The sequence below is a fragment of the Dromaius novaehollandiae genome, chromosome 17 (assembly GCF_036370855.1).
Source record: "Dromaius novaehollandiae isolate bDroNov1 chromosome 17, bDroNov1.hap1, whole genome shotgun sequence".
Lineage (NCBI taxonomy): Eukaryota > Metazoa > Chordata > Aves > Casuariiformes > Dromaiidae > Dromaius > Dromaius novaehollandiae.
This window is the reverse complement of record NC_088114.1, coordinates 10,983,847-11,001,256: the sequence shown is the minus strand read 5'-3', so window position 1 is coordinate 11,001,256 and position 17,410 is coordinate 10,983,847. Positions and strand designations below refer to the sequence as shown.

The following is a 17,410-nucleotide window of genomic DNA, read 5'->3' as shown; positions in this document are numbered from 1 at the left end:
TAACAATATGTTTAATTTGCTGAAAAGAAGGGAGACTTTGTCATCATCTCTTGGTACTTGTGTAGAGAATACAATGTTGATAATGGAGTCATCCAACTAGGACAAAAAAGATGTACTGGATGTACAGTGGCTAAAAGCTGAAGCTCAGTAAATTTAGGCGAGAAAGAGGGTAGAGTGTTATAATGGTGAAGATCTTCATCCATTTGAAAAACTTACCACTGTATTCTTCATTCCTAGCCATTTTTAGATGAAGTATGGAAGTATTCTCCAAAAGAAATGAACATATTTTAAACAGTATTGATTCAGGATAGTTCTGTGCTCCATGCTGAGGAATAGAGGACTTCAATCTTCCTTCTGCCCTTAATGAGCTAGGAAACAGGGCATCACGACAGCAGCTTCGGGTGGTGTGCCCCCGGGCTGCAGGTGAGGAGCAGTGATTGCCCAGAAAACTAGCTCAGCAATACTTGTGTTTCCATAGCAGCTCCAGGAATGACTGCTTCGGAGGTTGTTGCTGTGACACAGACGGTGGCAGCATGTTGGATTGTTACGGTGGTGAATTTTGAAAAAGTGGGAGGAAAGAAATGTTACAGTTGAGAAAAAGCAAAATGTACCTCAGCCTTTTGGGAAAAGGATAGGAAAAACAGAAAAGGTAATTACAAGCGAGCACCAGGTAGGAGCATGGGAGCAATGCGTGGATTGCTGGAGGCTGTACAAAAGGTGTAAAGACACAGATATGTTGAGAATGAATAAGAAGCAGGGATGGCACTTGATAATGAGCAAGAGAGTAAAACAAAACCACAGCCAATGAAGAGTACGTCATCATTCACACAGAATTCAAGCGAATTCCCGCTGCATCTGGAGTGCGATGCTTCGCTGGGTGTATGGACTCAGACCTAGCAGCACAGTCCACTGATATGATGTGGAAATTGCTTATGATGAGGAGAAAACTTTCTAGAAGTCAAATAGCAAAATATACTGACAGTGAAAAAGAGAGAACTTCAAGAGCTGCTGGGAGACACACTCAGCTCTGTTGCCTGTTCAGGATTTAGGTGTCTGCTGAGACACAAAAGATTTGGGTCTTTCTAGTTCCGGCCATAAGGAGAGGCCAGATATGCTGCAGTGGGTAAGGTAAGCAGTATTTTTCCTCTGAAATACTTTGGCTCCAACTACTTGGCTTTAGAGAACCTGTTAATCACTGTTTCCCCCTGTGATTGTCCTAGGGAGAACACTGCCATGGATCTGGACAGTCCATCAGACCTGAGGCAGTGCTCACTCCAGGTGCACAGGGGATTGCAGCCTGGAGCGGGCTGGACCCCAAAAGAGATGCAGGTTGACATGCCAAAACTGGCATGTGGCTGTAACAATAGTGATAAGACCAAACATCATGGATGTTACGATGGATTTTTCCTGAAATTCTTCCTCTTGTGAATAGTAAACACTGGTTTCTATAGCACTTACTGGGCACCTGTCCCAGAAGAAGTGCTTGAACAGCAAAATTAAAACATGTTGTCAGAGTGAGAGGGCCAGACTTTGCCCTGAACCACTGACAACCTAACTGATTTAGTCCATTGAGTGAGGTGAGGGGAAAAGAGAAAAAATGAGTCATTTGTTATTAGGAATGATGGAAACGGATTAGAAACGATGAAAATCAGGATCTGCTCAAAAGGCTCATCGGTGGGTAGCATTCTTTTTCTCTGAGTTAAGGGTGAAGCTTCAGGAAATCTCTGAGGAGTACACTTAAATGAATCATATGATGATGCAGTATTGTCAGCTCTGACCCTTGCCTAGAAAAACGATGAATCTTCAAATGTTGATAGTATGACTGCTCATCCCAGGTGTCTGGTGGCAGGGTTTGTATGCGTGTTTGTAGTTGCCTTTGCAATATCCGTCGCTGCTTTTTCAAAGGGACACTGCTTTTTGTAAGTGAAGGAGTTAATATAGCTCCGTTTCACACTAGGTCAGGATGTGACCCTATGCCTCTCACCGATGCAGGAAGAGAATAAGATCCTTGTACAAAAGTCTTAGTTTACATGATGTGAAAAGTAAATAGTGGCGGGGAAAAAAGAAAACAGCTCAGATACCTCTACTCAAAAATGTGGTCTGCAGACAGGTCACTAGTAGCCTTCAGAGAGCTGCCTGGGCAGCTGCAGGCATGCTGTCCTCTTCCAGCTCCTGAAACAAATACGTGGAACATTTATCAGCTTTACTTCCCTGTGTTCCCAGTGGCTGTAGCTCCTGTAAGGATTTCCCAGTGTGGCATGCAGGAGGTGCGGCTGGCAGTACAGAGCAGGCTGTGAAGCTCTGCTTTTCAGTATTGTTCTGTGTGCTTCCCCCTCGCAAGGGTGGTTCTCAGATGCTCTGTAGGGCTTGTGTACCAGGCATTTCCAGCCGACTCTTCCACTTCCAGTGGACTTCAAAAGAGGAAGATACTCCCATTACTGTTTTGCATGATAACGAGTTAGGCAAGCATCACTTTTGCATTCGGTTAATGGAATACTGGTTACTGCCAGTGCCAAGTGGGCGTCTTAGTTGAGACTATCAAATGATGTCTGTTGTATTAAATGCTTTGTTGGATTTCCTGCTTGGAAAGTGATGCATGTGCCAGACAGGCAGAGTTTTCTGTTTTGGCATTAAAGCAATCTTGGCACCCACTGCAAACTGTTTACTTCAAAAGCTTAATTTCAGATATAGTTTTGGAACACTCTTGGAAATGTCTGCAAATCAACAGCGACGGAGAGGAGACTAGAACACCATTTTCTTAACTTTTGTGTCCTCTTGAAATACCGTAATCTACTTCGCTTTATATGAACTGTTTCTGATTTGTCCATGATTCATTCGCACGTTGTCCCTTGCTGGATTGGACAGACAGAAACGAGTGCTTTGCTGAAAGACAGGTAGGAACTGAGAGCACAAGAGAACATGATGGAGAGCAGTATTTTATGTCCTTTTCGTATGTTTAACTCTTTCTTGTGATATTCTACTAATGGAAGGAGAACATACTCCATCTTGCTGAGCAGTCATCAGACACAGCCTGTGTTAGGATCCTGACGGGCACTCGCCAGTCTGCTGCCAAGCCAGTGGACATGCTGACATGCAGCACCTTTAATTTCCACCTAACAGAAAGACTCTTTAGAGTGCCAAAAGTGTGACGCCAGAATACAACACACTTCATTCATCAAAGCCATAAGTAAGAAACTCTGTGTTTTTGGTTTTAGAAGTAACTTTTGTACATTTATGACTTTTTCCACATTAAACATCATTTATGGTTTGGAAATTGTTCAGGCAAGAGGCATGTGGTTTCTGCTCCCGAATATCAGCAGCAGTTTTCCTAGGTTGAGTCTCTATTTTATGTTGACATTTTTTTGGCTTATCATTTATCTTTTGGGTGGACTTCTTTGGCACAGGCAGCCTCAAGGAGAGGCTTTGGGAGAACCTGTAGCCTTCTTTTCAAACCCAAGACTGGTTAAGGTAGAGAAGGTGGCATTGAACTGGGGGCTTCAGGTTTGGAAGCCAGACTTGTGCAAAGTACTTGGTGAGGAGGAACCTTTTCTGGGATGTTCCCTCATGAGACAGATTGCTGGAACAAATGGAGAAATAGGAATTTCACACCTGGACTTTGAGACATGAGTCGATAGGTTTTTCCGTAGGAGCTATGAAAAGTTATGGACTAGCTGTTGAATTTTCGGTTAATTCTATTCCTGCTGAATAACTGGTAAAGGGCTGTTGCAAGGTCTTGCTTTATGATCTAGGGACTCCATTTTACAAATTTTACTGAAGTTTCAGGGTCTCTTTTTGCAGCGCTTTCTATGCCTAAGTGCAGTATTTGAAGTGAGAGTGCATGAGATTACATAAATATACTCTGCGCGTGTGCGTACTGCAGCAGAGGAAGGTATGGACTGAATGTACTTTTGTTCCTACAGTATTTTGGACTCTTGTGTTAATTCTTTCTTTAGCTGCCCAGGCAGGACAGGATTTAAGAAGCAATGGCACCGCATTTGCCTTTCTATATTCAGTGCTCTGTTACAGAAGAGCAACATTTCTCTGTCTAAACACTCTGCAAGGGCCCAGTTCTACTCCGTGCCGAGTCCCATTGCTCCGCTGCGCTAATCATGACAAGTAAACGCTGTGGTATATCCGAATGCAGCGCCAGGAGCTGCGGTGCACAAACTCACGGGTCTTTGAGAGCTGCTGAAGTGGAGATGCTCCTGCGATTGCTTGCAAGCCTGGTCACTGCGGGTGATACATCCACCTTAGGCTCCCCCGGCGCTGACTCGTCTCTGTCCTGAGAGGTGAGTGTTGCCCCCTTGCCAGAGCGCCTGTGCTGGAGCACGGTGCTCCCTGGGTCCTGCAGGGTCACTGCGCCCTGTTTGGCGCCTCAGGAAACGGGTGCCATCGCCGGGGCGTCATCCTGCAGAAGTGGCAGTGCAGGGGAATTCCTGCAGGCTTTCCCGATCACTCTGCGGTGTGCTGTTAGAAGAACAGCACTGAACACAGGTCTCATATTTGCTTTTCCCTCTCCAGCTTGAATAAGGAATGAATAAGACACATCCTGGAATGTGTCAGGGAGTTTCTTTAACTCTTTGGCCCTTTGCTTCATGGCCTAGCCGCTTTTGGTGCCAAGTGCCTCTGGCTGTCTCTTCTCTGGTACATCTTTGAGACTCAAGTTTGCCAAAGTTCCCGCCAGAAATAGCCTGTATGAAATTTCCTGGAGCACGGAAAATGATGCCTAGCACCTAGAGTTTGGGGTAGAAACCTGATTTTTTTTGGCAGCTGTATTTTTGCATTTCTTTCCTTTCTCATGGTTGATTGGCTTCTTCCATTGTCCCATCATGTTTAGCATCTGTCTGCTTTGAGTGAAGAGCAGCACTAAATTTTAAGGACAGAAAATGATTTTTTGGTTTTGTTTCTTCTCTTGGCTTGGCTAAACGTTTTGCATGCACCCACTTTGTATCCCAGCTGCTTCTGCAAGTCTAGTATGTTGCTTTTTCTAAGCCCGGTCTCTCCTTGCTGGTGCCCTGGCCTAAGGGCTGAAGCACTTATCTCTGGTTCCCAGAGCAGAACAACCTGTAACGGGGGGTTTGTTGCCTTCCTCCCCACGTTGGGACCACAGGCTTGCACTTGGTGGTGCAAGCTCTCCTAGCGCAGTCTGTGGCTTGATTTGTGATGGTTTCCCAATAGTGGGAAGAGATGATGAAAGCAAAGAAAGACACACAGATGGAGAGAGATATCTCAGGGCTGCCAGGGCAGCTGTTCGAGATCGCCGAATCAGATGGAGACAAAACTCCGCCACCCTCAGCTTCCCCACCCTCAACCAAGCCATCTCCCCTATGCAAAACACAGCCAGCCCCACCCCTGCCCTGCCATTTTAGCTAATGGCTTGGTTAATAAATGGCAAATTCCAAGGGTAATCCTGTCAAAGGCTTCGTGACATCCCCATTGATAATATTAACCACAGAGCGCTCCCCGGCTCTTCTGATTAATACCAAAAGAATTCTGCGTGATTAGATCATTACTGAGGGGAAATGTATGAAACACATAAATATTCCAGTGCAAAATTAGGCTTTAGACAAGGGGAAGGGTCACCAGTAACCACAGTTTGTAAAATTTTTCGCCTGGTAGAGAGAAACGTGGTCTGTGGTTGTCTTCTGCTCTCGACAGCCCTCACAGAGAGTATATATGGGTATGTAATGAGACATATGCATGTCCCAACCTTTCTGTCCCCTCTCTTCTTTGCTTGTAATTCATTCATATCCTGTTGATATGAGCAGCTATAAACCAAGCAAGTGCATACATCTCTGAAGGGCTGCAGACTCTGAATGTGAAGTCCCTAGGACAGACACCCATGTGATTGTTCCTTGACACGTCTGGCAAGGTCAGATTAGTGCAGTTTGGGATCTTGGCACACCGCTCGAACACTGAGAGCAGAGAGAGGAGCAGAGCTGCTTTCTCCTCTCCTCTCCGACTCTCTCCGACTCTCTCCGTCTCCACCCTGCCACATACTCCTTCCCTGGAAAAGGGAAGTTTGGAGGCCAGGTAAGAACCCCAGTATTTGCAGGAGTGTACAAGGTTGCTGCTGTCTTATCCTTCCTTGCCCTTTCCAGAACTATGGCTCTTGGTTATCTTCTGTTGAAATGAGCAGAGGCTATTCATGTCTCTCAGACAGTCTGCAGATTGAGGCAGACTTCACAAAATTCCTTACTCTCAGAATGGGCTTTCGAGTATTTATCACCCTGCAGGCTTGATGCTTTTAGACTTGATGCTTGGGTTTTTTTTGCCCTTTTTAATGAATGTCAAGATTGTGGTATGGAAAAAGAGTTGAGAAGTTCTCCATCCCCATCTTCTAATTTTGGCTTTGTTGTTGTTGTCCATGGTGACTGCCTCCCTATTTCTTCATTGCTGTTAAGAACAACACGTATTAGCACCTCAGGCTTGGTCACGTAGATACGATCAGAACAGGAACAAACACTTGAGCTCCCTTGAGTGGTTGTTAGCTGTGTGCATCACCCTGGCCGCTTCCTAAAACTGGAGTCCAAACCAAGTATTAAGGGGAGAAAAGAGGTGCAGAGGAGAGAAAAGAGCAGGTTTTTGGCGTTTGATATGATTGATCAATGTGTATAAATATCTGATGGGAGGGATAAAGAAGATGGAGCCAGACTCTTGGTGGTGGCCACTGAAAGCAGAAGAGGCAATGGACACAAACGGAAATACAGGAAATTCCATTTGAACATAAGAATTTTTTTTTTCTTTTTTACTGTAAGGGTGATTGAACATAGGAACAGGTTGTTCAGAGTGGTTGTGGAGTCTCCATTCTTAGAGATTTTCAAAACCTGTCTGGGCATGGTCCTGAGCAAGCTGCTGTAGTTGACCCTGCTTTGAGCAGAGGGGTTGGACTAGATGATCTCCAGAGGTGTTTCCAAACTCAGCAATCCTGTGATGCTATGACCATACTTGCAAAATACCTCTGAGGGAGTAATTGTGATAAGCTGTCCTGGGAGGTGAAACTATCTTAAGAAGTTCTCACTAGATCCCTGAAAATATCCCAGTTAAAAATAACTCTCCACATTTTTTTAATCTGTATTTTTCCAGGGAACAGCTTCACTGGAACGTGGCTTGCAGACTAATTGATAATCACAACTGAGGGAAGGGGTGAACTGTAGCACAGCAGCAAAAACAGTGGAAGGGGAAATTTTCTAGCTGGCTCTATTACTTAAGGCAATCTGTCACATAACTACACTTCAGTCCCTGCCCCCAAGTGTGGGCCTGTGCCATTCTCTGCTGAGAGAGCAAGCCTGGCATTTGCCTCGAGGTATGAGAAGAGGATCTTGGAGGTCTAGAAAAGGAGAGCTTGAAGAGCCTGAGGCTCTTAAACAAGAAGAATGAGGGAAAAATGTGATAACATCATGAAGTAGTAAAGGGCTCAAGGGGCAATTCAAGTCATACGAGGAGGATGGGTATAATTTGTTCTCCATATCCAGGGCATATAGAACAAAATGTCAAAATTTTAAACTGCAGCAAGACATTAGGAAAAAATCCTTCTAGCAGTTAGGCTAATGAAGCCCTGGAATAAAGTGCAAGGGTGGCTGTGGGGTCTAGCAGGGAAATTTTTAAATTAGGGTATAAAAATTTCAGTCAGGGATGGCAGATAGAGCTGACCTGCCTTGGAGCAAGCAGACGGACCAGAAGGGTGCCTGTCAGTCCTCACTGTCTGCGACTCCCTGGGCGGTGTGAGTTAATACGCAGCTGAGAGCTTGTCTGTAGGAAGAGACTCCTCTTTCTTACCCCCACTTTGATCCTAACTCACAGCATAAGCAACAGGGGTTTTGTTCTGTGGTTTTCTTACCCTAGACCTTCTCAGACTCCAAGGTGTGCCATTTTCTGTGCAGCCATTCCCATCTGAAAATGTCACCAAGTTCAGAGCTCATTCTGGCTCCAGCTTCCCTCTCTGCAAAGATGCTCACTGCCAGGATTGGCCCTTTCGTTGTGCCAAATGCTGGTTGTTCTCCTTCCCTGTCAATTCCCCTTCTAGTATGTTTATAGAAGACCTGTGCAAAAAGTAGTTTAAAGTCTAGCACATCACTTAACTGGCTGCTGAAACCAGAGTTTGTGAAAATGTCAAGTTGTAAACTATAGCGGCTCAGGAACTGCAGCAGTTTTTGGCAGAGGAGAGGACTGGAGCACTGGGAATAGCTCCTGCTCCAGCTACACCAGTGAAACCCACCTGAGCTTGCAACTCAGAGCCTTCAAGTAATGACAGCACCATGGATTCCCAACATGGTGCAATTCCTTAGGAGGGGAGTCCGGCGGGGAGGTGGGCAGTCTACCTGGAGTGAGAGACAACCTTTGGCTGATCTTGTGGGACAAGGCGGAAAGAGCTGGTAAAAATAATAAAAAGTCTTAACCCAGTTCAGATCAGTGTCGGGAATTCATTGGCAGCTGAGCAGGGATTTTGAGGCTTTCACTGGTGTCTAAGTGAGGGAACAGAAATCCCTGAGGAAGAAAGAGAAGTGTCCAAGTCTCCCTGAGGCTCCAGGTCACGGTACCTTTTTAGACCACCTCCCATCTCTCCCTTCAATGCAAGGCACTGGCCCTTAGAAGTCTGCTTCTTTCGGCAGCCTGTGCTTTAGAGGGGGCTTCCCAAGCACAGGGTAGCATCATGCAGCCCTGGAGAGTCAAAACCCTGTAACATGCTGAGAGAGCAGACTCTCCAGTCCTGGCATTTCTTTATACTTCAGCCCACAACCATTCCCTTTCTGAGAAACCTAACCACTTTGTCTCCTTTATTCTCCTCCCTCTCAGCTCCCTGGACTCGTCTGCTGCCATGAGAGGTCTCAGCCAAGGATTTGGAGCCAAGATATGAGGGAAATGGCTTAACCAGATGTGTGCCCATGCCTGCAACACTGAACTTTGAGATGTGGTTATTTAAAAAGCCTGCCATCTTCTCTGGCTCACTGCAGCAAGGTGAGTAATGGGTGGGACAGCAGCATATCCAGAAAAACACCTCTTTTTCAAGGGGAAGGAGAAGAGGTTATAATTTGACTGTAAAAAATTGCTCCAGGCTGAAAACTTGGCAAACAAAAGCTTAGCTTAGAAGTGATTTAAAAGGAAAAAACAAAAAAGCATAAAATAAATCAGGGCAGTCATTTTGGGTGGAGATGAGGGTCCAGAGCTTAAAGATCATTCTTTAGTGGGGGAGGAGAAGGAATGGCTCAAGACAGATTTGTACTTGGCTCCCAGCCCTACTATAACTAAGCCTATCAAAGCCAGGAGAATAACTTCAGGATCTGAATACATGTCCAGTCCCTGGCCTTTCCCTTTACCCATTTGTTAGAGGAAAGCAAGGCCCTCTGTACTTTTAAATGCACAGTGGGGGCAGATACGGTGGCGCTAGTTGAATTCCTCCTACTCCTACTTTCTGAAACATAGATATCCCTCTAACTTAACTTGTAAAAGGAAATGGAGTCACTGGGGTTTAGCTTGCCTAGAGAAGAAGAGGAGTGTCTCTTGCTTTCAGCTTTGCAGAGCTCTTCAGGCTGTCTCTCCCTCCGTGCCGTACCACACCAGCTGCTCAGGACCCATGCCCTGCTTCTGTCTTTAGCATCACACAATACCACTCCTTAACAAGCCAAAGAGTTGAGCAAGAGGATGTCCCCCCCTTGAAGCCCTTGCATGTGCTGACTCCTCCACAGACCCAGGCCCATGAGGCTGAGGAAGAGGAAGGAGAGCTTGCTGGCTGCACAGCAGCAAAGAGCATGAGCACAGAATGTGCCTTTAGAGGGAAAGCTTTTCCATACCATTACCTAATGTGCACACAGCTTCCCAGCATGGTTAACCTAGGTCTGGAGAAACAAAGGCAAGGCCTAGCCAGTTACCAGTTCTTTTGTCCATCTTCAGCTCCACACCCCTGGGCCCCTCCAGCCCGTACATAACTGCATTGCAGGCTCCCTTTGGAACAGTGCCACTGCATGACTTTCCCCACTCCTGGAACCCCCACACCTCCAGTTAGGGAAGAAAGCACAGAGTTGGCATTTCAGACAAACCTGTCAGCCTGTAGAATTAACTATGCCGTTGGATGTAAGGGGCAGGATGTAAGTGAGAGTGGGTTAAGCGCTAGAACAGATTGCCTAGCAAGGAGGTGAAAGCTCCATCCTTGGAGATTTTGGGAACTTGATTGGATAAGGACCTGAGCAGCCCGACATAGCTTTGCTAACTTTACTTATTGCTACGCACATTTCTAAAGCAGCCAAACCCTTGGCATCAGCTGCCTGGTGGAGTGCTTTGGCTGTAGCAAGTACCAAGACACAAAAGGCTAAATGAATGATCGAAGCATTGTAGATGTAAAGGACTCTTTCTGAAATTTTCCCTCCTACTGCATAGTTAATACGTGTTCAGTTCCATCGCCGTAAGGGACATGGGCAGTCCTGGTTTAGATGGGATGTTATCTGATTTTGCCCAGAACAGGCTTCCTTTGAAGGCAGCACAGTTTAAACTATCCTGGCTTTTATACCAGGCTTCATACTGTGCTTGCACATTGTTTCATATGTGCTCACAGATCCTCCCTTCAAGCACCCCAAGGCTGTCTGAGGAACTTAGTGCTCTCCAACAGTAGAACGCGCCAGGCTTTGCTTCATATAAAAGAAATGCACTTTAATCCTGTCCTCTCTCCAGGCTCAATGAGGCAGGTGGAACAAGCCAATACAAAAGCTTTTAGGGCTCAGTCTATTTATTAAGAGGGCTTGGGGAACATTTACTTTGTGCTCCTGGCCGGGTACCATCGCTGTGGTGTTAAGAGATGTGTTACCTCTGCTGGTATAGTGCTTAATTTGAAATGAAGTTGTCAAATCATAGCCTATCTGAAAGTCTGCTTAACTCTACTGAGAGATGGAGGAAGGCCGTTCAAGAGATTTTGTTAAGGGGAAAGGAGCCTGCCCTTTTAGTCTGCTCTTATATGTCAGCACTGACCCATGCAATATTGTTGTTTCTAGGGAAGACTGAGGCCTCTGAAGATGGAACCCAGTCCGTCTTCTAGCTCTTCAGGTGCAGCGAGAACATTTAAGGACTGATCTTTTACAGCTCCTCTCAAGCACTGGAATTTCCAGGTGCATGTTTTCAGGGCACAAGCAACCCCAGGAAAGCTGCTTTTCAAAAGGTATGTCATCTCTTGTTTAGGCTGAAAAAAGCAATGAAAAAAAAGAAGTGAAAAAACTGACCTTTGGCATCAAAACAAAGCAAGTATTTGCTTTCCATAAACTTCTTTAACTGTATCTCATGCAAAAAAAAAAAAAAAAAACCTGTAATAACTACTTAAGGAAATAAGGATGAAGGTAAAAGCAAGGTGCTAGTATTGGAGATAAGGTTAAATCAGGGCCCAGCAGAAAGAACGTGGCTGGGGAAGAAGTTTAACAAGTTCATTTTATGTGCCACTGTGTCATGCTTCTCTTTGTTGCTCAAGAATGTTGCCTCACTGGTTCCTAGGGTGTGAAAGGGCCATGTTGCTGGGAGGATGTGCCCCACGGACCACACATGAGCCACTACTGGGCTATGTGACACTGACAGAAGAGGTGATCCCTCTGAAAATTGTTGTTTTACTTGTATTGCAATTTTGCCATGGACCAAGAACTGGCCTGGACTTTGTGGTCAGAGGTCTTCTGTAGAGTGATAGTTTGCAGAACAGTAGTGTGCAGGCCAAAAGCAGAAGCAGAGCAGGTAGGCACTCAAACCAAATCAAGGGAACTTAATGTCCATCCGTGGAAGGTGTTCACAGTGGTCAGGAGGTTTGGAAGATATTCATCTTGTAAGACAGGAGTTCTGGAGATTAAGCTAAATCCTCTCTAAAGTAATGGAGATCCTTCTGGCCTTTGCTGCCTTCAAAGGGAAGAGGTAGGACAAGAGCACCCATAGATTATGTTGTGTGTATGCATATAAAGCAAAGCATGGCAGGAACCTGACAAACCTTGCTGAGAAGTGTAGAGTGTACTGGGAGCATGTGGCAAGCCCTGGCGTATACACACCTTGTCACTGTGATCAGTGGCTTGAAGCCAGGCTAGGTCAGAGTTTACACTGCGAACTGACATCCCTTCCTCCTGCCAGTGTTTGTACACATCCCAAACTGCTATTGCGCAATCTGGTGTGAGTGGCATGCTCTGCTCAGAAGAGATCCAGGACTGGAAGAGCAGGCTACATCTGTCTGTTGGGCAGGACTGCAATGCAGGACTGGAGACATCTGAGCCTGATTGCTTTCCTTCCATTCCTCCACTTTCCACCCGCATCCCCATCCCTGAAACAAAGATTCCCACTAAAGGCAAACAAGTAGCTATAGCAGAAGATTTCCTAGCTGCTGCCCGCATGTCAGCTGCTGCTGCTGCTGCAGACTGTGGCTCATGTGATGACAGCACTGATTCAATTAACTGATTTTTTGAATCCTTCATTTTATAGCAGTAAGTCCCTTGTGTGGACACTCTTAAACCAGTTAGAAGAACCGATCAAGTATAAATTTGTAGAAGAAAAGGAGATGGGACTCTGCTTCACTTCTCTTTTTCTGTCTGTTCCTTCTGCCTAGCTGCACAGCCAGGCAGTCCAGTGACAGTGCCCTGCTGTTCTGCCTTAGAAGGGGTTACTGCCTCTGCCAATCCTGGAAGAAAAAGTGATCAGCCCCCAGCACCATTTGTTCTGCCCTTGCTGATCTCAAAGCCTGCTCCAGAGCATGTCTTCTGTGAGCTCCAAGACTGTTCATCATAACTGCCCCTTCTACCTCTTCCAGCTTAAAGGCAAGCAGGAACTGACACTTTATAGGACTTTACTGTGAGGGACTACACTTTACATCTACAGGACTCAGAAAAGCCAAGGTATGGCTCCCATAACAGCTGTAACTCAGACCTTTTTGCACACATATTATTTTTAGTTATTATAGATGGTGTTAACGTTAATGCCTTAACCCTTAAAGCAGCTAGCTAATTTCCAGGTCGATATGACCAGTGAGCTGGCTAATTTCCAGCATTTTGGGGAGAGAGCCAAGAAGTGCAATGCCAGGGTGTTTCTGACTGCTGATGTGTCTAAGTAGAGTACATCCAGGTCCGTGCTTCTTCCCGGGCCTCTGCCCACCATCTGCCACCCCACCATCCTTTGTGCCAGGGGGCTAAGTGTCTTTGTGAGTAGGGCTGCAAGCTGCATGTCATCGTACCGTCAACCAAGATGCCTAGCAGAGGACAAATTGGCGGTTTATTAACCTAGCTGCACAATGCTAGGGACATTAGAAGAGGCAACCAACTTGGCCTAGGAGTTCTGCAAGGGTAAGATGTAAGAAAAACGTGACACCATCACCCATGCGCCGCCCATTGTTCCTGAAATGTGGATCTGACAAGGAAAAGGTTGTGGCAAGCGGGCAGGAGAGGAAAAGGGAGGGGGCAGTTCAAACACTATGGCCCGGAGAAAGAAAACCCTGCGTTCATGCTTGCGTCAGTAGCCTGCCTGTGTGCTGACCCCCGGCTCACCTGAGCCTTGGCAAAGCTCCCCTTTGTTCTGTGTTGGCTTTCAGAATCCAAAGCTATCCCACAGCCACTCTGTGACCCGTTCCACCCAGACAGCCTGCCCATGATTGCTTCATAAAGCAAGACCCAGGAATCAAAAACAGGGCATGTTTCCTGAGCAGAGATGGAAAACAGCTGCGCTGGAAAAAAGGAGGGGTTTGCTGGCTGAGCAGTGGAAAATACAGATCAAGGCCTGGTTGAGCAATCTTCCCTGGCTGGCCTTTGGCTGCTATTGTGGCGAGGGGACTCGCTGGCGTTGGCAGGAGGCTGCTGCCAGGCGGCAGGGTAGCGAGAGCCTCTGATGACCACAAGCCTAGAAACCCAGAGCTTAGTTCTGCCTGTTTGTCGCTTGCGTGGTGTTGCGCTGCCTGGGAGGCTGAAAAGGGACGTCATGGTGATGTGGCCCTTATCACTGCGCTGTACCTGTATCTGTCCAGCCTGTCCCAGGGGGCATTTGAATGGCCGGGCCAGTTACAGTGAAGGCACGTAGATCTGTACCGCTACAAAATAGTGGCATCAGCCCAGGTGTGGATCTAGATTCCTGCCTGGTGTTCACAGAGTGCTTGCTGTGTGGCTAAGGGATGTGGTTACGTAGTCTGGCCAGGTTCCTGCGTCTGAATCCTCGGCTCCCATACAGTGCAGTCGGTGCACACCAGACAACTGGACAACGCACGTGAGCTAACCTCACGTACCTGCAGTTGCATGCTGGGGTGGGAGGCTGAGCGTATAAACTTGGAGCTCGCATCTGCTCTACCACCACTCTGCTCTGACATCAAAGGAAGCCACTGCCATGGTTTTATAAGCTTTGTCTGCTGGTTGCTTCGAGTCCAACTTCTGGAAGAGTCCCTGATTTGTATCAAATCCAAAATCTGTAACCAAAAGTAAATGATCGTGTGGCTTTAACATGCAGGCAGAGTTTGAAGCCAGAGGAAAGGGCTGTGGGGTTCTGTTAGATTTTTTTTTTCTAATTATTGTGCACAAGAAGGAGATGGTGAATGTGAACAGAGAGGGAGGATTAATTAGGCCTTTGCTGACCAGAGCCCAATTCTGAAAAATTTTACTATGTTCTGCTGAGGGAGTGCAGCACCACCTCTCTTCTCCTAGTGCTCTTCTCTGTAGCTAAGCAAGAAACTAAAGGGAAGGGGCAAAATGTTGAGAAGGCAGAAAGCGAAGGAAATAGGCAGGACCATCAATCACCTCCTAGGCTGATACATACCAGCAACATTGGCCTCTCTTCTTAGCACCTGGAACAGCAGAAGACAGTATGATGAATGTTTTTCACTGTGTAGTACTGGGGCCATGGATGCACTGTAATTGCAGGGAGATCGTGCTTTCTTAGAACTGGCTCAACCTACCGAGCTGAAACATATGGATTCAGACCTTGCTCTGCAGCAGTTTCCAGCAGTGTTCATCACTAAGACACAGCACAGCTGCAGAGGAAAAAACAACAAAACAGATCAGTGCTACAGACCCACCAAGGGGCAGAATGAAGATGTGGTGTGGTGACCTATAGGAGGAGGCAAACTGCCGAATGGAGGCAGGAGCAGCTCCCAAAGGAGCGCAGAGGGAAGCCATTCTGGCCCAGATAGCCAACTCTGGAGTATTTCTGGCCCTCTGGCCTGGGCTTTGGAGTACCGGTACCTCGGGGTGAGCACCAAGGGGGTGCTGGCTTCACATGCTAGAAGGGCACGGTCTTGAGGCCATTAGCACAAAGATACAGTAGTGTTACCAGGAGCAAACTGTGACTGCGGGCGAACAGTGATATGTAGGTGCAGAGATGGATGAAAGCAGCATTGCTTTTGCAGTTAGGGGCTAAGCTCCCAATGGGATGCAAGCATTGCATTATTTGAGTTTTCGGCATGTTGGGAGCTTAAGACTGTATATACACTGTAGAGAAGGAGGAAGGCAGCGAACAGCTCTTGTGCCAGCAGTCAGCCTGGAGCCCCGTCAGCTGGGCTTCTCTGGGCGCAGCTTCCCGGGGGCTGCGGGGAGGTAGCTCATGCTGCTCAAGGGCTCAGCCGGTGACTCCTACCCCAGCAGGAGAATGGCTTTTCTTAGATATTTCTCACACATCGTTTTCTGAGAAGGCTCTGAGAGAGTATATGTAATATATTTTGAGAAGAATTCCTCTCTCAGAAGAGAGGAAAATGAGAAAAATGGCATGCTTAGATTTTTGTCCCTATAGCACTTTAAGAAGTACTTTCTAGACAAAGAACAATGAGTTTTAGCTATTACTGATTTAAGCCAGGTCACACTAAACTTGATACACATCAGGCTTTGCACAAGTGCACACAAAACCAGTTTGTTTAAATCTGGGCATTTTTTCTAGTACATTCAGACAAACAAAACCCAGGTAGGTGTGCAAAATTAATAGTTGGTAATAGCTTCAGCATTCTTAGAGCTATTGAAATTTTGGCATTACTTGCAGATAAAAGCTCCAGCACTTCGAAGTTTATTTTTGATCCAAAAAAAGATGCAGGCATATTTTAGAAATAACTTACAAAATGAGGCATTAGTCTTTTGTCTTATACTGACCTCAAGTTATTCTTTTTAAAAAAATACATCCTTCCCTTTTAACTTCTTAATGTGATATTTGTAATCAGAGCGCTTAAGAAACAAACATTCTGCCTCAGTAGCTGCTCAACAGTGTCAAAATGGGATTTCGACAATGGCTGAAACAAAATTTCATTTAGAAAAAAATTTTGTTACCACAAGAAAGTTCCAATTCTGGTGAAAGTGTATTTCCTCCAAAAAAGCAAAAAGCAAACCTATTATTCAAGGATTTGATCTGATGTCTGTTTGCTCTTCAAGAGGCAGTAGGGCAATGGAGAGAAGGAAATTGTAAGTTTTGGGAGAAAAGTCCTATGAAGAAATGGGGACAATGAAAGCAGAGGAAGGAAAGTACAAATTCCAAGGTATTTGAGACATAGCTGGTATCCTTTACATCCTGAGTTGTGCAGTTCAGTTGTACATATTTCAGTGTCCCACCACAGAGGCAGCTGCGTTTCAGTTGTGAGTTATTATACGCAGAGTTTTGTATAGTTGTCATAGGATCTTATGAGATGAAAAGGAGCTGACCACGGCAAAGAAAGTAAAACAGAACATGCAATCTATTAACTATGCTGGAAACCACTCATGCCACAGAGGAATGGGTGCCAGGAAGCAAAACCTTCCAGAAGAAGAAGGAGAAAAAAAAAAAAAAAAAGGACATTGGTAGCTGGGAGAAGAGTACAGACTCATTACCACAGCTGAACTGTTGAAAACCAGCCGCCGGTTTTCTGTAGCTCTTCATCTGTTTTTCTGTTCATTTTTGTCCTTCTCTTTAACCTTGCTGGGTAAAACACATCTCCAAGGACAAATAAAAATGATTTTCTTACCAGTGCTGCTGACTTTGCAACCTGTCAGAAAACTGACTAAACTTGAAGCTCCTTCAGTCAGTCACTTTAAAATACAGTCCGCATTGTGTTAAAATATATATATATATATGAATTGAAAGCCAGGGTTACTCTGCTGCATATTAAGCCACTCCACCAGGCTCTGGGAGAACCAGCAAACCCGTTGTGCTGAGTAGTGTGACAAAGGGAATCACTGCAAAATACTGGCTTGGCTTTTGCATTGTAGCGAAGGTACTTAATTTGGCTCTGCTAACTGTATATTATATTTAGCTGAAGGATTCTTAGATCCAGAAAGGTGGCCTGGGAACCAGAAAACACTATGAAGAACTCAGACCAAGGAGGCTGCAGTTTGTTTTGCTAGGATCACACTTAACCTGCCCCAGAAAAATGCCTGGTTCTTAACATCTGAGAGATTGAAATCTGAAGTGAGTGTTTTTGTCACTACTTACAGCCATCTTCCTCTGGAAATGTTTCCTCTTTTACCTACACAAC

The 17,410-nt window shown here is 45.8% G+C and overlaps 1 long non-coding RNA gene across 2 annotated transcripts in view; it reads left to right on the top strand.

The window, feature by feature from the left end:
• LOC112985605 (uncharacterized) overlaps positions 1 to 17,410 on the top strand; it is a 74,249-nt gene that overhangs the window by 3,589 nt on the left and 53,250 nt on the right. Inside the window, exons 3-4 of one of the 2 annotated variants that reach the window (XR_010392068.1) lie at positions 8,797 to 8,958; positions 10,983 to 11,146. This is a non-coding gene — a long non-coding RNA (uncharacterized LOC112985605). Of the gene's footprint in view, positions 1 to 8,796; positions 8,959 to 10,982; positions 16,905 to 17,410 lie in introns of those variants that run through there. The other variant, XR_003259786.2, reaches the window with a different exon arrangement.